Consider the following 17444-nt stretch of genomic DNA (forward strand, 5'->3'; position numbering starts at 1 on the left):
CTCTTAGTTCAACATTCTGAAATCCCGATTTTTAAATAAAATGATCACATCAACCCGTGAAAGAAACCCCAGGAGATGCGTAAAAACTAGTTAGATTAAAACTAGTGGTTTGATTAAATGAAACACTTGTGAACAGTCAGTGCCTTTTTAAAATAAAATGCTTGCATCACTGTCTGCTGAGACATTGTCAGAATCACAAAATTAGTGTGATTAAAACACTGTTACCAACACTTTTGACTACATGTAAATAAAAAGCATTCCCGCTTTGTTAAGGTGCACTGTGAACCAAAACGGCTTCCACCCCTTCATGCACAAACAAAGAATTGCTTTTAAGAACACATATGTCTGCATAACTGAATGTTGAGACACTCCAAAGCGATAAAAACCCCTATGGTTTGTTTAAATTAAAACCCAGTTAAAAACACATGAACTCATATAACCTCTCTGACGCCCTATGTGTTTCCACACATGAATTCCCATACCCCCAGCACACCTGAACGCGCATGCCCACATGCACAAAACCGGTCAAACAGGTTGTCAAACCGGTTTGGTTGGCCGCAATATTGGACTAGTGCCATCTTATTACTACTAACGTCCATTGATGGACTGATAACATGAAGATTAAATGTCAGCTCCCTCCAAAATAAGAGATTTTTAAGAACTCAGACTGAGGTCTTATTTTGAAAGCCAGAGTTTGTCGAAGCTGTTTCCTGGAGCAGGGCCGTGAACAATTAGAAAAGCAGATTTAAAACACTTCATTAAACTGACGTCATGCAATTCATCTTCTCACCAGCAGAGGGCCACAAATCACCATCAACGAAGAGTTCAAGGAGACGTTAGTGACATCAGAGCTGCACGTATTGATCTGAAGTAGCAGTTCATGGAAGTTCATGTTTCTGTGATTGGATCAGTTATTAAAAGCTGCTGTTTTTATAGAATGACAGAAACATGAGAGATGCTGAATGTCTTTAATATTTGATACACTGAGTACTATTGGATGTCCACTTATGCAGCCATGATAGAAAAATCATATTAAGAAAGAGAAATCAAACATTTGGATTCATTTTAATGAGCTCAGACTTGTTGAAAATGCAGAGGAGCTGGTTGTGAACTGAGCTGATATTCACTGTGACGCTTTGAGTGCAAAAAGACAGAAAAACAACATGTGGATCCTGGAATAATGGGAGCTTCCATCTTTAAAGGAATGAAGAGGAAGACGTTTACAAGGAATCATCTAGAAGAGTTTAAAACATCAACTGATTGAATCCATGAATGTGAAAACGTGTTTGTGAGTGAAAGAGACAGACATGTACAGACTGAACTATCTGTTCAACAGTCAGAGTGTTTCTCTAACAGGAGACACTCTTTACACTCAGCACAGGGACACTGAGGAACCAGAACCAACTCCAAACCCAGCATAAAGAGTTTGAGTGAATGTGGTGTTGAAGGTGTGGAGGTGGATCAGAGTGTCAGAGGAGACTCTGTAGAAGGACAGAGTGCCAGCAGGACAGTCCACATACACTGCTACTCTGTTAGAGACAGAGGAGGAGGAGGAGGAGGAGGAGATGGATGTTTGTCTCTTATTGTGCCAGACACAAAGAGGACCATCATTCGAGCAGAACAGACTCCAGGACTGATCATTCCACCCAAACAAACAGTCGTTACCGTTTCCTTTCCTTCTGATGCTTCTGTAACTCACTGATATAAAAATGTATCCTCTCCACTCGACCTCCCAGTAACAGCGACCAGTCAGACCATTTCTACACAGCAGCTGTTCATAACCATCAAATCTGTCTGGATGATCAGGATATGACTGAACCTCCTCCACACGTGTCACCTTCCTGTTGTTGTCAGACAGTTGGAGCTTTGTGTTCACTGTGTTTGTGTCGAATGTGAGTTGACAGGAATCTGATGGAGAGAACAAACACAATCCAGCTGCAGTTATTGATCCATCATCTGTTCATTGATTGACACTTTGATGATGACTCCTGACATGATGAAGATGGTTGAATGTGTGCTGCTTTGTTTTCATGAATCCCATTAAAAACACACTTACACTTCCTCAGACCTGGTCTCAACCATCGGACTCCAGCAGGCTCCACCCTGAAAGGAGGAGGGGTCAGAGCAGTCAGCATGCACACATGGACATTACATGGCTCTCATACACACACTGTTACACACTGATAAAGGAACAGTCCAACATTTTTACAGATACACTTCAATCCATACGTGGATCAAGCTGCTGATGATTGGACTGATCCTGGATCTGTCAGTACACCACTGTATTAAATGAAATATGACTGATTCAAACTGTCACCTTAATTCTCTTTATATTCCTCTTCTGTTGGATTTTTGTTGGACAAAAGCATATTTTGTCCAACAAAAATCACTCTCAGTTTAACTGTAGTCTTTATTTAAAATGTTCTGAGGTCTAAAGTTAACGTGGAACAGCTCTTTGGGGCCATTAGCAGGGTTAACTGCTGCCTTTAAGCTGCCGTTTCCAAATGTTAATTGCTCTTGTCTGCCTCTTTGTCATCCACACTGAAATTAATGAAATGATTCACAGCCTTGTTTCTTTCTCAGACAAGTCATGTTTTCAACCTGTCTAAACCTGTTCATCCTTCTGTCAGTGTCATTTACTGTCATTGTGACTGTGGACATAGAGCATGGGAAACACACACATTTTATTTCCATACAGAACAGACTGTTCATTAAAACATGTTAGTGGATTATCCACCAATAGATGAGTAGATTTTGGATGTGTTAACAGCTTACTGCTATATTTTATTGTATAAGAGTAGCAGAGCATTCAGTGCTTCATCCTCTTACTGCTTCCCAGAGGAAGCCATTGTTATGCATTTAGGAGCTGCTCTGAGTTCACACATTACAAACACAGGATTTTCCTGATTCAACATTTCAATGATATTTGTTTTTGTTCTCTCTCACATCTACCTTCATTACTTCAATCACTTCAATTCAATTCAATTTTATTTATATAGCGCCAAATCACAACAAAGTCGCCTCAAGGCGCTTTATATTGTACAGTAGATAGCACAATAATAAATACAGAGAAAACCCAACAATCATATGACCCCTATGAGCAAGCACTTTGGCGACAGTGGGAAGGAAAAACTCCCCCTTTAACAGGAAGAAACCTCCGGCAGAACCAGGCTCAGGAGGGGCGGCCATCTGCTGCGACCGGTTGGGGTGAAAGAAGAAAAACAGGATAAAGACATGCTGTGGAAGAGAGACAGAGATTAATAACAGATATGATTCGATGCAGAGAGGTCTATTAACACATAGTGAGTGAGAAAGGTGACTGGAAGGAAAAACTCAATGCATCATGGGAATCCCTGGCAGCCTCACGTCTATTGCAGCATAACTAAGGGAGGATTCAGGGTCACCTGGTCCAGCCCTAACTATATGCTTTAGCAAAAGGAAAGTTTGAAGCCTAATCTTGAAAGTAGAGATAGTGTCTGTCTCCCGAATCCAAACTGGAAGCTGGTTCCACAGAAGAGGGGCCTGAAAACTGAAGGCTCTGCCTCCCATTCTACTTTTAAATACTCTAGGAACAACAAGTAAGCCTGCAGAGCGAGAGCGAAGTGCTCTAATGGGGTGATATGGTACTACAAGGTCATTAAGATAAGATGGGGCCTGATTATTTAAGACCTTGTATGTGAGGAGCAGGATTTTGAATTCAATTCTGGATTTAACAGGAAGCCAATGAAGGAAGCCAAAACAGGAGAAATATGCTCTCTCTTTCTAGTCCCTGTCAGTACCCTTGCTGCAGCATTTTGGATCAGCTGAAGGCTTTTCAGCGAGTTTTTAGGACATCCTGATAATAGTGAATTACAGTAGTCCAGCCTGGAAGTAATAAATGCATGAACTAGTTTTTCAGCGTCACTCTGAGACAGGATATTTCTAACTTTAGAGATGTTGCACAAATGGAAGAAAGCAGTCTTACATATTTGTTTAATATGTGCATTGAAGGACATGTCCTGGTCAAAAATGACTCAAGGTTCCTCACAGCATTACTGGAGGCCAAGGTAATGCCATCCAGAGTAAGAATCTGCTTAGATACCATATTTCTAAGATTTTCAGGGCCGAGTACAATAACCTCAGTTTTATCTGAATTAAGAAGCAGAAAGTTAGCGGCCATCCAGGTCTTTATGTCTTTAAGACATTCCTGCAGTTTAACTAATTGGTGTGTGTTACCTGGCTTCATGGATAGATAGAGCTGCGTGTCATCTGCATAGCAGTGAAAATTTATGCTATGTCTTCTAATGATGCTGCCTAAGGGAAGCATGTATAATGTAAATAGAATTGGTCCTAGCACTGAACCCTGTGGAACACCATAATTGACATTAGTGTGTGAAGAGGACTCTTCATTTACATGTACAAATTGGAGTCTATTAGATAGATATGATACAAACCACTGCAGTGCAGTACCTGTAATACCTACAGCATGTTCTAATCGCTCTAATAGGATATTATGGTCAACAGTATCAAACGCAGCACTGAGGTCTAGCAGGACAAGCACAGAGATGAGTCCACTGTCAGAGGCCATAAGAAGATCATTTGTAACCTTCACTAAAGCTGTTTCTGTGCTGTGATGAGCTCTGAAACCTGACTGAAACTCTTCAAATAAGCCATTCCTCTGCAGATGATCTGTTAGCTGTTTGACAACTACTCTTTCAAGGATTTTTGATATGAAAGGAAGGTTGGAGATTGGCCTATAATTAGCTAAGACAGCTGGGTCTAGAGATGCTTTTTAAGTAAAGGTTTAACTACAGCCAGCTTGAAGGCCTGTGGTACATAGCCGATTATTAGAGATAGGTTGATCATATTTAAGATCGAAGAATTAATTAATGGCAGGACTTCTTTGAGCAGTTTAGTAGGAATGGGGTCTAACAGACACGTTGATGGTTTGGAGGAATTAATTATTGAAGTTAACTCAGAAAGATCAATTGGAGAAATATGAGTTTAACTTAACATCGATGGTACTAAAAGTAGCTGCAGATAATATTACATCTGTGGGATGATTATTGGTAATTTTTTCTCTAATGATAAAAATTTTATTTGTGAAGAAGTTCATGAAGTCATTACTAGTTAACGTTAAAGGGATTGTTGGCTCAGTAGAGCTCTGACTGTTTGTCAGCCTGGCTACAGTGCTGAAGAGAAACCTGGGGTTGTTCTTATTTTCTTCAATCAGTGACGAATAGTAAGATGTTCTGGCTTTGCGGAGGGCTTTCTTATAAAGCAGCAAACTATTTCTCCAGGCTAAATGATGATCCTCTAAATTTGTGACACGCCATTTCCTCTCCAGCTTACGAGTTATCTGCTTTAGGCTACGTGTTTGAGAATTATACCACGGAGTCAGGTACTTGGATTTGAGGCCTTAGTTTTCACAGGAGCTACAGTATCCAGAGTCGCACGTAGTGAGGAGGTAAAATTATTAACAAGATAATCGACCTCTGTTGGAGTAGCGTTCAGATAGCTGCTCTGCTCTATGTTGGTACAGGGCATTCCACTGTGGATTTGATGAAACTCCTTAGACAACATCTCTGCTTTCTCCCAATCCATACTTCCAGTTGCTCCTTGACCTACTAATACTGGAAGCCTAACACTGACATGTTGTGGTGAAAAAGTTAATTACAGTAACAGGACTGGTTGCCCTTCCAGCACAGTAGCCAAATTAACAATTTTGAAGCACCTGTAAGTAATAACAGGTTCATATAACTCATCTAATGTATCTTTGGCATAATTGAGTGTGTTCACATTTTCCCATTCCCCACTTGCTTTGTTTCTTAGCTGTCACTCTGAAATTTGCCCTTGAAATAATTCAATTCCACCTCTCCATCTCACTCCCACTATCCCCAGAATGCATAAGTATTCATTTCCTTGTTTATCATATGACCTGATTTTCTTTCTTTATCAGGTCTTTAGAAGCACTTTCCAGAAAAAAGCAACATATTCTGTGCCCCATGTTTCTAATTAAGCATCTTATTTCAGTTAATTTTCTTTTTACTGTGTTGATTTTACACATGTTGTATAAAAAAACGTCTGACATTCAAAAATCCTACCTTGAGCTGGACAAAGCTGGACTGAAAGATTTATTATCCAATCCAGACTAAATCTATAGTCTCCATGTATCTGTCTCTGAAAGTCTGTGAACAGTAACTCAACTGAATAAATTTTAATGTAACTTTCTAAATGTAGTCTGCAGATATTATACAAAGCATGTATAACATCAAACAGATTGGTCCAAGCAGAGGACCCTTTGGAACTATATGACTAATGTATATGTGTTGCAATATTAACAATATGTTAATGTAAGAATATGTCTACTGTGATCAACAGTTTTCAATACAGCAGTGAGGTCTAGCAGAAACTTAGTGACAACCCCCTTGATATAGTTTCATCTGTGCTGTTTTTTTTGTAATTTTTGTAATTATTTGAAGAATTTCATTAGCTAAAACATAAATACTACATTCTCTACTATACACATATGAGAAATTGTTTTCTCTCAGACAGAAAGTTACAAAGCAAGGCATGTGTTACGGCCCTAGCAGGGCCTCCTGAAACTGCCTTGTGTGGTGTTTTCTCTCTGCCTCTTCCTCTCTTGCTCCACCCCTCTGTCTCTCTCTTGCTCTTCTCTCTCCCCAGGACACCGCTGCTGCTCATTGGCCTCATTTACCACCTGGGCCCAGTCAGCAATTACCTCTCTGAGGTCATATAAGCTGGGGATGAACTGGATGTGAGAGGGTGGTTTATCTCTGGTGTTCCCACATGGTGTGTTGAAGGTGTCGGGAGAGATCTTGTGGGCCTTGGCAGCAGTAAAGCTAGCTGCTGCTAGTGACAGGGTGAGCTTGTGGGCCCCTGGAAGTGCCTCCTCGTGGTGTGGAGTTTTTTGTTCGGTTGTTGTGTTCTTTGTTGTTGCAACCTTTTTATTTTTCTAGTGTTGTTGGTAAAATGGCATTGCTGGCTCTTTATGTTAAGTTTATCTATAATAAAAACTATTTTATTTACTAAACACCTCTGTCTGTTCTCCTTTCATTCTGTTCTGGACCCATTTGTTACCAGTCCCCACACACACCCCTAGACCTTCATCGTGGGGACGTAACAGCATGTCTCATTCAAGTCTGTATCTATGTAGCCTCATAGACATGCAGTGTTTGAACCAACATCCAAGCAGGACATGCAGTGCTGTTTTTGTGTCACTCAGACCTCTTACTGATAGGGGCCATGTCAGAAGTTTAATTTAAAGCTACATTCACTGATGCAGACTCATGTGTATACCTCGATACCAGGAAAATTGATACTTTTGGGTTAAAACTTTATCTTTTATAAACATTAGTAGGTGTCACAGCAGTAAAATGCATTACCTTTAGGGTTAGATATAGGGTGATTTGACAAATCATGTCTGAAAATACAGCTGTACATGAATAAACAATTTAATGATACAATTTAGAATTTAAATAGTTATCAGTCAAAAAGACTCAGTCCTGACCTCAGAATTCCCAGTGTACACTGTGGACTCTTCACTGCACCAAACAGAAGCTTCCGTCCTGAATCCTGCAGGTTGTTGTTACCCAGGTCCAGCTCTCTCAGACTAGAGTGTGAGCTGAGAACTAATGACAGCGCTTCACAGCTTCTTTTTGACAGGTTACAGCCACTCAGTCTGAAAAAGTAAGACTTAAGTAAGTAACACTTGTGTTAAAATATATTCATGGTGATATGGGGAGCTGCTACATTTTGCAATATTTCAATACTTTTTCAGAACATGCTTGAATCCTTATGGCCTTATTTTAACTCAAACAATAATGTGGCAGTTTGGTTGAAAAGAAAATCACACACAGGCCCAATTTTTCTTTTCATTTTTTTAACTGAAATTGAATAAATGAGATTAATTGATGAAAACACAATATCCATTTATCAAACCTTAGTGTTTCCAGTTTGTAGTATGGACTCTTCATCTCAGCAGACAGAAGTTTCAGTCCTGAATCCTGCAGGTTGTTGTTACTCAGGTCCAGCTCTCTCAGACAAGAGGACTTGTTGCTGAGAACTGAAGACAGAGCTTTACAGCTTCTTACTGAGAGGTTACATCCACTCAGTCTGAGAAAGTATGACAAGTAAAACTTGTGTAAAAGTACATTCATGGTGCCAAGAGGCGCTACCAGATTTAGCATTCTTTCAACAATGTTTCAAGACACGCTAAAATTCTTATTGCCTTATGTTAAAGAAGACAGAAATGTGTCAGTTTACTTTGACTTAAAAAAAATAAACAAACACAGATATAGAGGCCAATTTAAAAAAAAAAATGAATAAATGACATTAATTGATGGAAACACAATGTGACTTGATCTGACCTTAGTGTTTTCAGTTTGCAATATGGACTCTTCAACCCAGCAGACAGAAGCTTCAGTCCTGAATCCTGCAGGTTACTGTTACTCAGGTCCAGCACTCTCAGACTAGAGGACTTGTCGCTGAGAACTGAGGACAGAGCTTCACAGCTTCTGTCTGACAGGTTATAGCCACTCAGTCTGAAATACGGGGGAAAACAAGACAAGATCAACAAAAGAGTTCACGTTTTTATAAATGATATACATTAACTCTGGACAAAAAAAAAAAAATCTCTAAAATTAGAAATATCCTGTCCTATCCTGTGACGCTAAAAAACTAGTTCATGCTTGTATTACTTCTAGGCTGGACTACTGTAATTTATTATTATCAAGGTGTCCTAAAAAACTCCTTGGAAAGCCTTCAGTTATTCCAAAATGCTGCAGCAAGAGTACTGACAGGGACTAGAAAGAGAGCATTTTGCAGCTATATTGGCTGCGAAATCCTACTCCTCACATTCGAAATCCTACTCCTCACATACAAGGTCTTAAATAATCAGGCCCTATCTTATCTTAATGACCTTGTAGTACCATTCAACCCCATTAAAGCACACTGCAGGCTTACTTGTTGTTGCTAGAGTATTTAAAAATAGAATGGGAAGCAAAACTTTCAGTTTTCTGGCTCTCTTCTGCAGCATTTCTTTTATCCTGTCTTCCTTCTCTCACCCCAACCAGTCGCTGCCCCTCCCCGAGCCTGGTTCTGCCGGAGGTTTCTTCCTATTAAAAGGGAGTTTTTCCTTCCCACTGTCACCAAAGTGCTTGCTCATAGGGGGCCATATGACTGTTGGGTTTTTCTCTGTATATATTATTGTAAGGTCTATCTTACAATATGAAGTGCCTCGAGTTGACTAGTTATGATTTGGTGGTGTCTAAATAAAATTGAATTGCTCTGAATTGAATTGTGTTATGATCAACTTTAATTTGTTTTGGACAAGGTTTATAGCCCTCCCACATTTCTCACAAACAGCATCTTGGCTGTTTGTGGAGCTGAAATAGTTTCACACATGACTAGCTTATGATTGTCAACTGAGTGAGCACAGGTGAGCAATGATCTATTTTTACAGCTGTATTTCGCATATCAATGTGACAGGATGAAGAGGTAGTTCCTACCAATCATTTAGACAACCACTGTGTTCATGTTAATGGAAAAGTACAAATTCACCCCAAGTTACTTAAACATTGATATTTTAATTGATTTTAGAACATAAATATCTGGAATCAGAAGAATTGATATTTCAGTATCAGTCAAAACACTAACTGCTAAAATATGATTTAGGTGAGAATATTTTTAATCTTCTAGACAATCTTGAGAGTGGATAGACTGAACCTTGTAGTGCGTGGAACAATCACTGGTTAAAGCTAGAGATTTTGAGGGGTGGGTGGAGGATCCTTAAGTGTTTAAAGGTTGTGTCAAAGGTTAATCCAAGTTACAACATTAGTCTAAAGTTTTGTTTTTGTTTTTTTGCACTATAGAAGTGCATGGGGCGATCGTGGCTCAAAAGTTGGCCGTTCGTCTTGAAATCGGAAGGTTGCTAGTTCGAGCCCCAGCTCCGACAGCCTTGGTCGTTGTGTCCTTGGGCAAGACACTTCACCCGTTGCCTACTGGTGGTGGTCAGAGGGTCCGGTGGCGCCAGTGTCCGGCAGCCTCGCCTCTGTCAATGCGCCCCAGGGCAGCTGTGGCTACAATGTAGCTTGCCATCACCAATGGGTGGATGACTGAATGTGTAAAGTGCTTTGGAGTCCTTAGGGACCACGTAAAGCGCTATACAAATACAGGCCATTTACCATAGATTTATAGTTTTAGGATATGGATCTGTGATGGAAGAGATCACTGACTGTCTGTGGTCAATATTTTTCAAACTATATGTATGAGCACATTTTTACTTACAGAGCTTTGTTGGATGCTTTGACCACTGGCAGCAGCCTCAGAAGAGCCTCCTCAGAAGCAGAGTATTTCTTCAGGTCAAACACATCCAGTTCTTTTTCTGATGACAGTAAGATGAAGACCAGAGCTGACCACTGAGCAGGAGACAGTTTATCTGTGGAGAGACTTCCTGATCTCAGAGACTGTTGGATCTCCTCCACTAGAGAACGATCATTCAGCTCATTCAGACAATGGAGCAGATTGATGCTTTTCTCTGCAGATAGATTCTCATTGAGCTTCTCCTTGATATACCAGATTATTTTCTGATCTGTCTGTGAGCTTTTAACTGTCTGTGTCAGCAGACCTCGTAGGAATGTGTGATTGGACTGCAGTGAAAGACCCAGGAGGAAACGGAGGAACAAGTCCATGTGTCCATTTGGACTCTTTAAAGCCTTGTTCACAGCACTCTGGTGGAGAGATGATTGTAGGCTTGGCGTGTTAAAGTATGGAGACCACCTGGGGATTTGTTGTTTTTCCAGCATATTGAGTCCAGAGTTGATACATTTCATATGGACATGAAGAGCAGCCAGAAACTCCTGAACACTCAGATGGATGAAGCAGAACACCTTGTCCTGGTACAGTCCTCTCTCCTCTTTAAAGATCTGTGTGAACACTCCTGAGTACACTGAGGCTGCTATGATATCGATGCCACACTCTGTCAGGTCTGATTCATAGAATATCAGATTTCCTTTCTGCAGCTGATCAAAAGCCAGTTTTCCCAGAGACTCAATCATCTTCCTGCTCTCTGGACTCCAGTGTGGATCTGTCTCAGCTCCTCCATCATACTTGACCTTCTTCACTTTGGCCTGAACCACCAGGAAGTGGATGTACGTCTCAGTCAGGGTCTTGGGCAGCTGTCCTCCCTCTCTGGTTTCCAGCACATCCTCCAGAACTTTAGCAGTGATCCAGCAGAAGACTGGGATGTGGCACATGATGTGGAGGCTTCGTGATGCCTTGATGTGGGAGATGATCCTGCTGGCCTGCTCCTCATTTCTGAATCTCTTCCTGAAGTACTCCTCCTTCTGTGGGTCAGTGAACCCTCTGATCTCTGTCACCATGTCAACACAGTCAGGAGGGATCTGATTGGCTGCTGCAGGTCGTGTGGTTATCCAGAGGCGAGCAGAGGGAAGCAGTTTCCCCCTGATGAGGTTTATCAGCAGCACATCCACTGAGGTGGACTTTCTAGGGTCAGTTAGGATTGTAGTTTTGTGGAAGTCCAGAGGAAGTCGACACTCATCCAGACCATCAAAGATGAACACAACCTGGAAGTCTTCAAAGCTGCAGATTCCTGCTTCTTTGGTTTCAGTAAAGAAGTGATGAACAAGTCCCACCAAGCTGAACTTTTCCTCTTTCAGCACATTCAGCTCTCTGAAAGTGAATGGAAATATGAACTGGATGTCCTAGTTGGCTTTGTCTTCAGCCCAGTCCAGGCTGTATTTCTGTGTTAAGACTGTTTTCCCAATGCCAGCCACTCCCTTTGTCAGCACTGTTCTGATTGGTTCATCTCTTCCAGGTGAGGCTTTAAAGATGTCTTCTTGTCTGATTGTTGTTTCTGGTCTGTCTGGTTTCCTGGATGTTTTTTCAATCTGTCTGACCTCATGTTCATCATTGACCTCTGCAGTCCCTCCCTCTGTGATGTAGAGCTCTGTGTAGATCTGATTCAGAAGGGTTGGGTTTCCTGCTTTAGCGATCCCCTCAAACACACACTGGAACTTCTTCTTTAGTGCAGATTTAAGTTCCTTTTCACAAACTCTGCTGAAAATTCCTAAAGCATGGAGAATCAAAAATATAATTGAAACTATTAAGCACAAATGAAAATTTTATTGATTTAAACAATGATTAATACAATATGAATAAATGCTGTTTTATCTCTTTAGACACCAGGTTAAATTGTGACACCAGGGGTCAATCACATTTGTCCAAGGGCCAGAATTTTTTCATCAGACATAGGGGGTGAGATGTTCACATAAAATATTATTGTCTAATTGTTTAATTTGTGTTTCCATCTTTTCGAATCTTTTGCCTGCTCTAATTATTTGTTGTATTAGCTTTTTTAGTGATCATGGAAGTTTTGTGAGGTGTGATTCTGACATTTCTGTGCATACCACACATGTCTATATTTGAATAACAGACCAGGTGTTATAGTGAAACCACATGCCAACCAATGTTCCCTCTAAGCTGTGCACAATCGCACACTGCTGGCACGGTCTCATATCTAACCTGAATTGCAATTAAAATAAATACGTTAACAATCCATTCTGTTTTGTAGTGTGAGTCAGTAACTGACAGGTGGCTGGCTGCTCCAGCCAATATTGCGAGTCTGTCACGGTCCTGGGTCTTATGACCCAGTGTTTTGAGTTTAGTTTATTTGGATGTTTATATGATTAAGCTCATGAGTTTTTCTAGTTCTTTGTTATTAGATTCCCCTTGTGTCTTCCAACCCTGTTAAGTCTCCCCTTCTCTTCATGTGTTTCATGGCTGTGTCTTACGTTGTCAAGTTCTGGTTGTCATGTCTGCGTCTCATTAGGTTTCCTATTTTATTTTGAAGAGATCTTGTGTTTGTATATTATGGTTTATGTTTTGAGTCCTTTGTTGTACTGTTTTTGTTATTCCCTAGCTTTCAATTATGGTTATCAAAAGTTTAGTTCTTAGGTTCTGTCATATGGCTTCCCTGTGTGTTCCATGTTGCCTACTGTGCCTTTCTGTACCATGTTTCAGGTTCTTATGTTCTGTCTCCCCAGTTGCTGTTAAGTTACAGTCAGTGTGTTTCCTGTTTTACTTTGAAGGTCCGTGTCTCATGTCAGTGTTTCTAGTTTTGCTTCCCTTGTCTCATCCAGCCTGATTACTCCCAGCTGTGCTCTCCTTCTGTGTCTAATGCCCTCGTTATCCCTCTGTGTATTTAAGCCCTGTGTTTTCTCTTTGTCAGTGTTGTAGTCTCCCTCATGGCTGTGTTTCCCTGTGTGTCAGTTTATCAGTGTCCCAGATTAGTTTAGTTTTGTTATGGTTTTCATGCCACTCTGCAATAAAGCAGCTTTTGAGTTTAATTCCTGCATGGTGAGTTTTGCGTTTGGGTCCTTCTCCTGCCTGCACACAGCCGAAACATGACAGATTCACATTTAAGTGCCGACACCGGTGTTTTAGCTAGCAAAGCGGCGTGGCTGATGTGGAGTGAAGACATACTAATAACCACAGATGGAAAAATTGACGGAAAAAGTGTGGACTTTATACCAGTTTTTAAATTGGGTTGATAGCCCACGTAAAACCAGAGTTATGATAAAAGTATATGCAATGTTTGATTTTTTTTTTTCCTGAATACTGTCGTTGTTTATATTTACTGTGGGAAGAAACTGTAAAAACTGTGTTTTATACAGAAAGCGCTCGAAAGAACTCTCTGCCTGTGAGCAAAACAAAACCAAAAAAAACCCCACCCTTTCCTATTGGTGGAAAAATGTACCATGTCGACCAATCAAAAAAATGATATGGCAACATGGCATTTAGTTATTTAGGAATGGGGGAAGTTTTAGGAGTGACAGCGGTGTCTTGAGATGTGAAAGATTTGCGACGTTTAGTGCTACTCTTGTGTAGTTAGTGTGTAGTGTAGTCAATAGTTTTGTTGTGTGTGTCAGAACAATAAGGCGACTGTTGAATGTTACAGCAGTGATACGTCTCCTGTTGTCAGGCCTGCAGGTATCAGGCTGTTGTTCTCCTTTATCTCATAGTGGACAGAAATGATCTTTTAGAGTGGCACAAATAATTTGTGTTGCATCAAATTTGATGCAGAACAGCTGATTGTTCTGTAAATAGTTTGAAATATTTATTTAAAAAAGTGCCTTGGCTGCATTTTTAGGCAAATAGCTGCAATAAACTTTGTTTGCAAAACTCAGTTACTTTTTTTGTAGAAGTAACTTTGTGACTAATTGCCCAACATTGGTCATTATATACTGTATTTTACAGAGATAGTTACATTAGACTATTTCCAGTAGGGGTGGGTTTTGATTATCGATTTATCGATTAAAATCGATTCTAGCTTGGATAACGTGATATCGATTCATTAAAATCCTGAATCGATTTTTCAATATGAATTTATTTTGCTCGAAATGCCAGAATCTCAGGTTAAACCTCACAAAATCTGAACAACCACCAAACAGCTAAAACAGTAAATGAGAGCAGGTACACAGATTCTGCACAAAGACATAAACACAAAACGCGGACCCGCCAACGGATCAGAATCAGTGAGATGTGGCTTTCTCACCCGACGGCACGGACAAGGTAGGGGCTGAAAGCCGACAGCTCACTGATTCTGATGTTTCAGCAGGTCCGCACTTTGTGTCCACATCTTTTTGCGCTAGATTCTGAGCTGAAGGTTTTATCTCTCTCCAACAATTCACTGAACCAGCAGCAAAAGAAGCAGCAAACTACGCTTCACATTTGATAAATGTCGTCATGAATTCCCTGTGACTTTCGCTGTTTCGCTTCCACCACGATAAAATCACACTCCATGCAGAGCTCTCTCTCTCTCTCTCTCAGTATACTTCAAGAACAGTTTCCGTCTGAAAATCTGTTTTCTGCATTATTCACTTGCTTGTTACACACAAGTCTACTGTTGTTTACAGCACTGTCGGACGCTGTTTGTTTCCTTTCACTTACTTCCGAAAAGAAAGCCTCATTTCTGCCTTTCAATTGGCTACTGAACAAATTTAAACTTTTTAAAATTATGCAAAATTGCAAAATGCTCAGCTGTGTCTCTAATAAAACCTCTGTAACTTTGCTCTGCTTCACTTCAGCAGAATCAGGTAATGTTCATATGTTGATGAATGGTTTTCTTTCGTTTTTGATCTGCTGCAGAATATTTTTATAAAATCGTAGCCAGGAAAATCACCTTCCTGTTTTTTTGTGTTTTATCCTTAGTTACTTTGACACAAAGGCATCTGCTGTGATGCTTACACCTTTGATAAAGTCTCGCAAGTGTCAGCTTTCTTTTTATAGATATAAAAATACGGAAATGTACTGATGCATGATCTGAATTATAATATTTCTGACTGTCTGAGGCAAAATTTCCCAGATTCAAATCGAATCGAATCATGGATCGAATCAATTCGGGACCTTGTGAATCGGAATCGAATCGATTCTAGAAATCAGTGACGATAACCAGCCCTTATTTCCAGGACTCTCTCCCAGACCACAGACTCAGACTCACAATACAAGTCAGAGCTTTATAAAAAAAAAAAGAAAGTTGTGTTTTCAAAATTGGAGTTCAAGTTATTTTTACTTCCAATAGTGTTAACATCCTACACAGGTCATGAACAAGATTTTTTTTTAATTTTCATTGTAAGTGGGCTAAAGAAGTTAATTAAAAGTAGTCTAACATAAATGTAAATGCTGTAATTTGATTATTTTAATAAACCATGTAACTTGATGGATTCAATGCTGGCGTGACCACAGTGCACATAACTACTGTTGCTCACAGTGGTCCAAGGGACTGGAGTTTGTGTGTTTGGTTGGACACATGAAAAATTAGAGGGAATATTGATGTTAACCCTCTTCCACTGGTACAGGAGGCTTTGGGGTTACATAGGCTGAGGTCCAAAAAGGGAAAAATTGTTACTCTGAAACCTCAATATGCAAATTTTTCCACTTAGATTTTACTGTCCACACGCTTTGGAGTCCACACGCTTGGAGAGGCAATGTGTGAAATGGACAGTGTGGACCATAACATATATTACAATTTTGTTGTGATGTCCCACCTAGGACAATTGTGAAAAACGATTATAGATAAAACAAGCATGTGAAACACTGAAAAAAAAAATGTAAATGAGAGATACATTTTCCTCCTTACTAGGCTTTTCATGAATTTACTGATACTATAGAGAAGGATGGAAGGCTCTGAGGCCTTTGCACCACCAGTTGATGTTCACTGCTTCACAGAAATCCTCTTACTGTTCTGCAGACGGTCAGCCAGCTCCTCCTGCTTCATTCTCCTCAGGAAGTCCACTGTGATCTTCACAAATGCCTCTCTGCTGCTGCTCCTCTGACTCTCTAAGCATTCTGGGTAATCTGAACTCAGAACCTTCTGGATCTTCTTCAGCTCATTCTTCACAAAAGTGATGATGTTGTCCTCCAGCAGCTGGAACAGAATATTTATGAATGAGCCAATCAGACTGAAATCATGGAGACAAACATCAGATCCATGTTGGACACACTGACAATCCACTGGTCTACAAAGAGCAGACTGTGAACAGAATAGATGTAAAGTAGTTGTTGTACATGTACAGACCATAAATATGGAGTCCAGCTGTGTTTGATGCTGCTGGGCAGACTGACCACTGGGAACCTCTGAGCTCTGCTGGTCCACTCTGTGGAGGAACCATGAAGAATTAGTTCAAGCACAATGTTAAAGAGCAGTTGGTTATTTTGTAACCTTGGTTCTCTGAGTAAGACACCAATATCACAGTGTTCAGGGCTCTAAACTAACTTTTGCCACGGTTGCACGGTGCGCCTAACTTTAAAAAGTTGGAAAATGATTTGAAAGCTAAAAGGTTAGTGTCCTTAAATAAGCTGGTGTCTGTGTGTCAAATTTTCAACCGCATCGCTTAACACCGCAGTTTTAGATGTGCAATTTTTTTTGGGGGGGGGGATTGCAGTCCATAGAGACAATATTCATTCGTAAATGATTAACTAACAATCTTGTACTTAAAGTGCTTTGGCACTCTTTGTCAATATTGTAGAAAATGTTAAACTTAATCATCATCTCGGCTCCTCTGACGACCTGTTTGCTGCTGCCTGCTGCTGAAAGGCAGTGGGGAGAGGGGACACTTGGGCTGTGCATTTATTGCAGCATATAATGTGTTTTCTGGATACACTGTGCTTTTTCAGCATTCAAAGATTGATGGCACTGTGTCAGAACACTGCCTATGAATTTCACATGGATCAGGCCTTAACTTAAAAAAGTTATCAATAGTTCTTTTCATCTTTTCTTATTACTCACAGCTACATCCACTTCTGTCAGGCCTAGGCTGCTCACTAGGGCTGAGTATCATCATTGATTTCTATAATCCATTCGATTCTGGTTCTCAACGTCCTGATTCGATTCAATTTTGCCTCAGACAGTCAGAAATATTATA

The sequence above is a fragment of the Oreochromis aureus genome, linkage group 3 (genome assembly GCF_013358895.1).
Source record: "Oreochromis aureus strain Israel breed Guangdong linkage group 3, ZZ_aureus, whole genome shotgun sequence".
Lineage (NCBI taxonomy): Eukaryota > Metazoa > Chordata > Actinopteri > Cichliformes > Cichlidae > Oreochromis > Oreochromis aureus.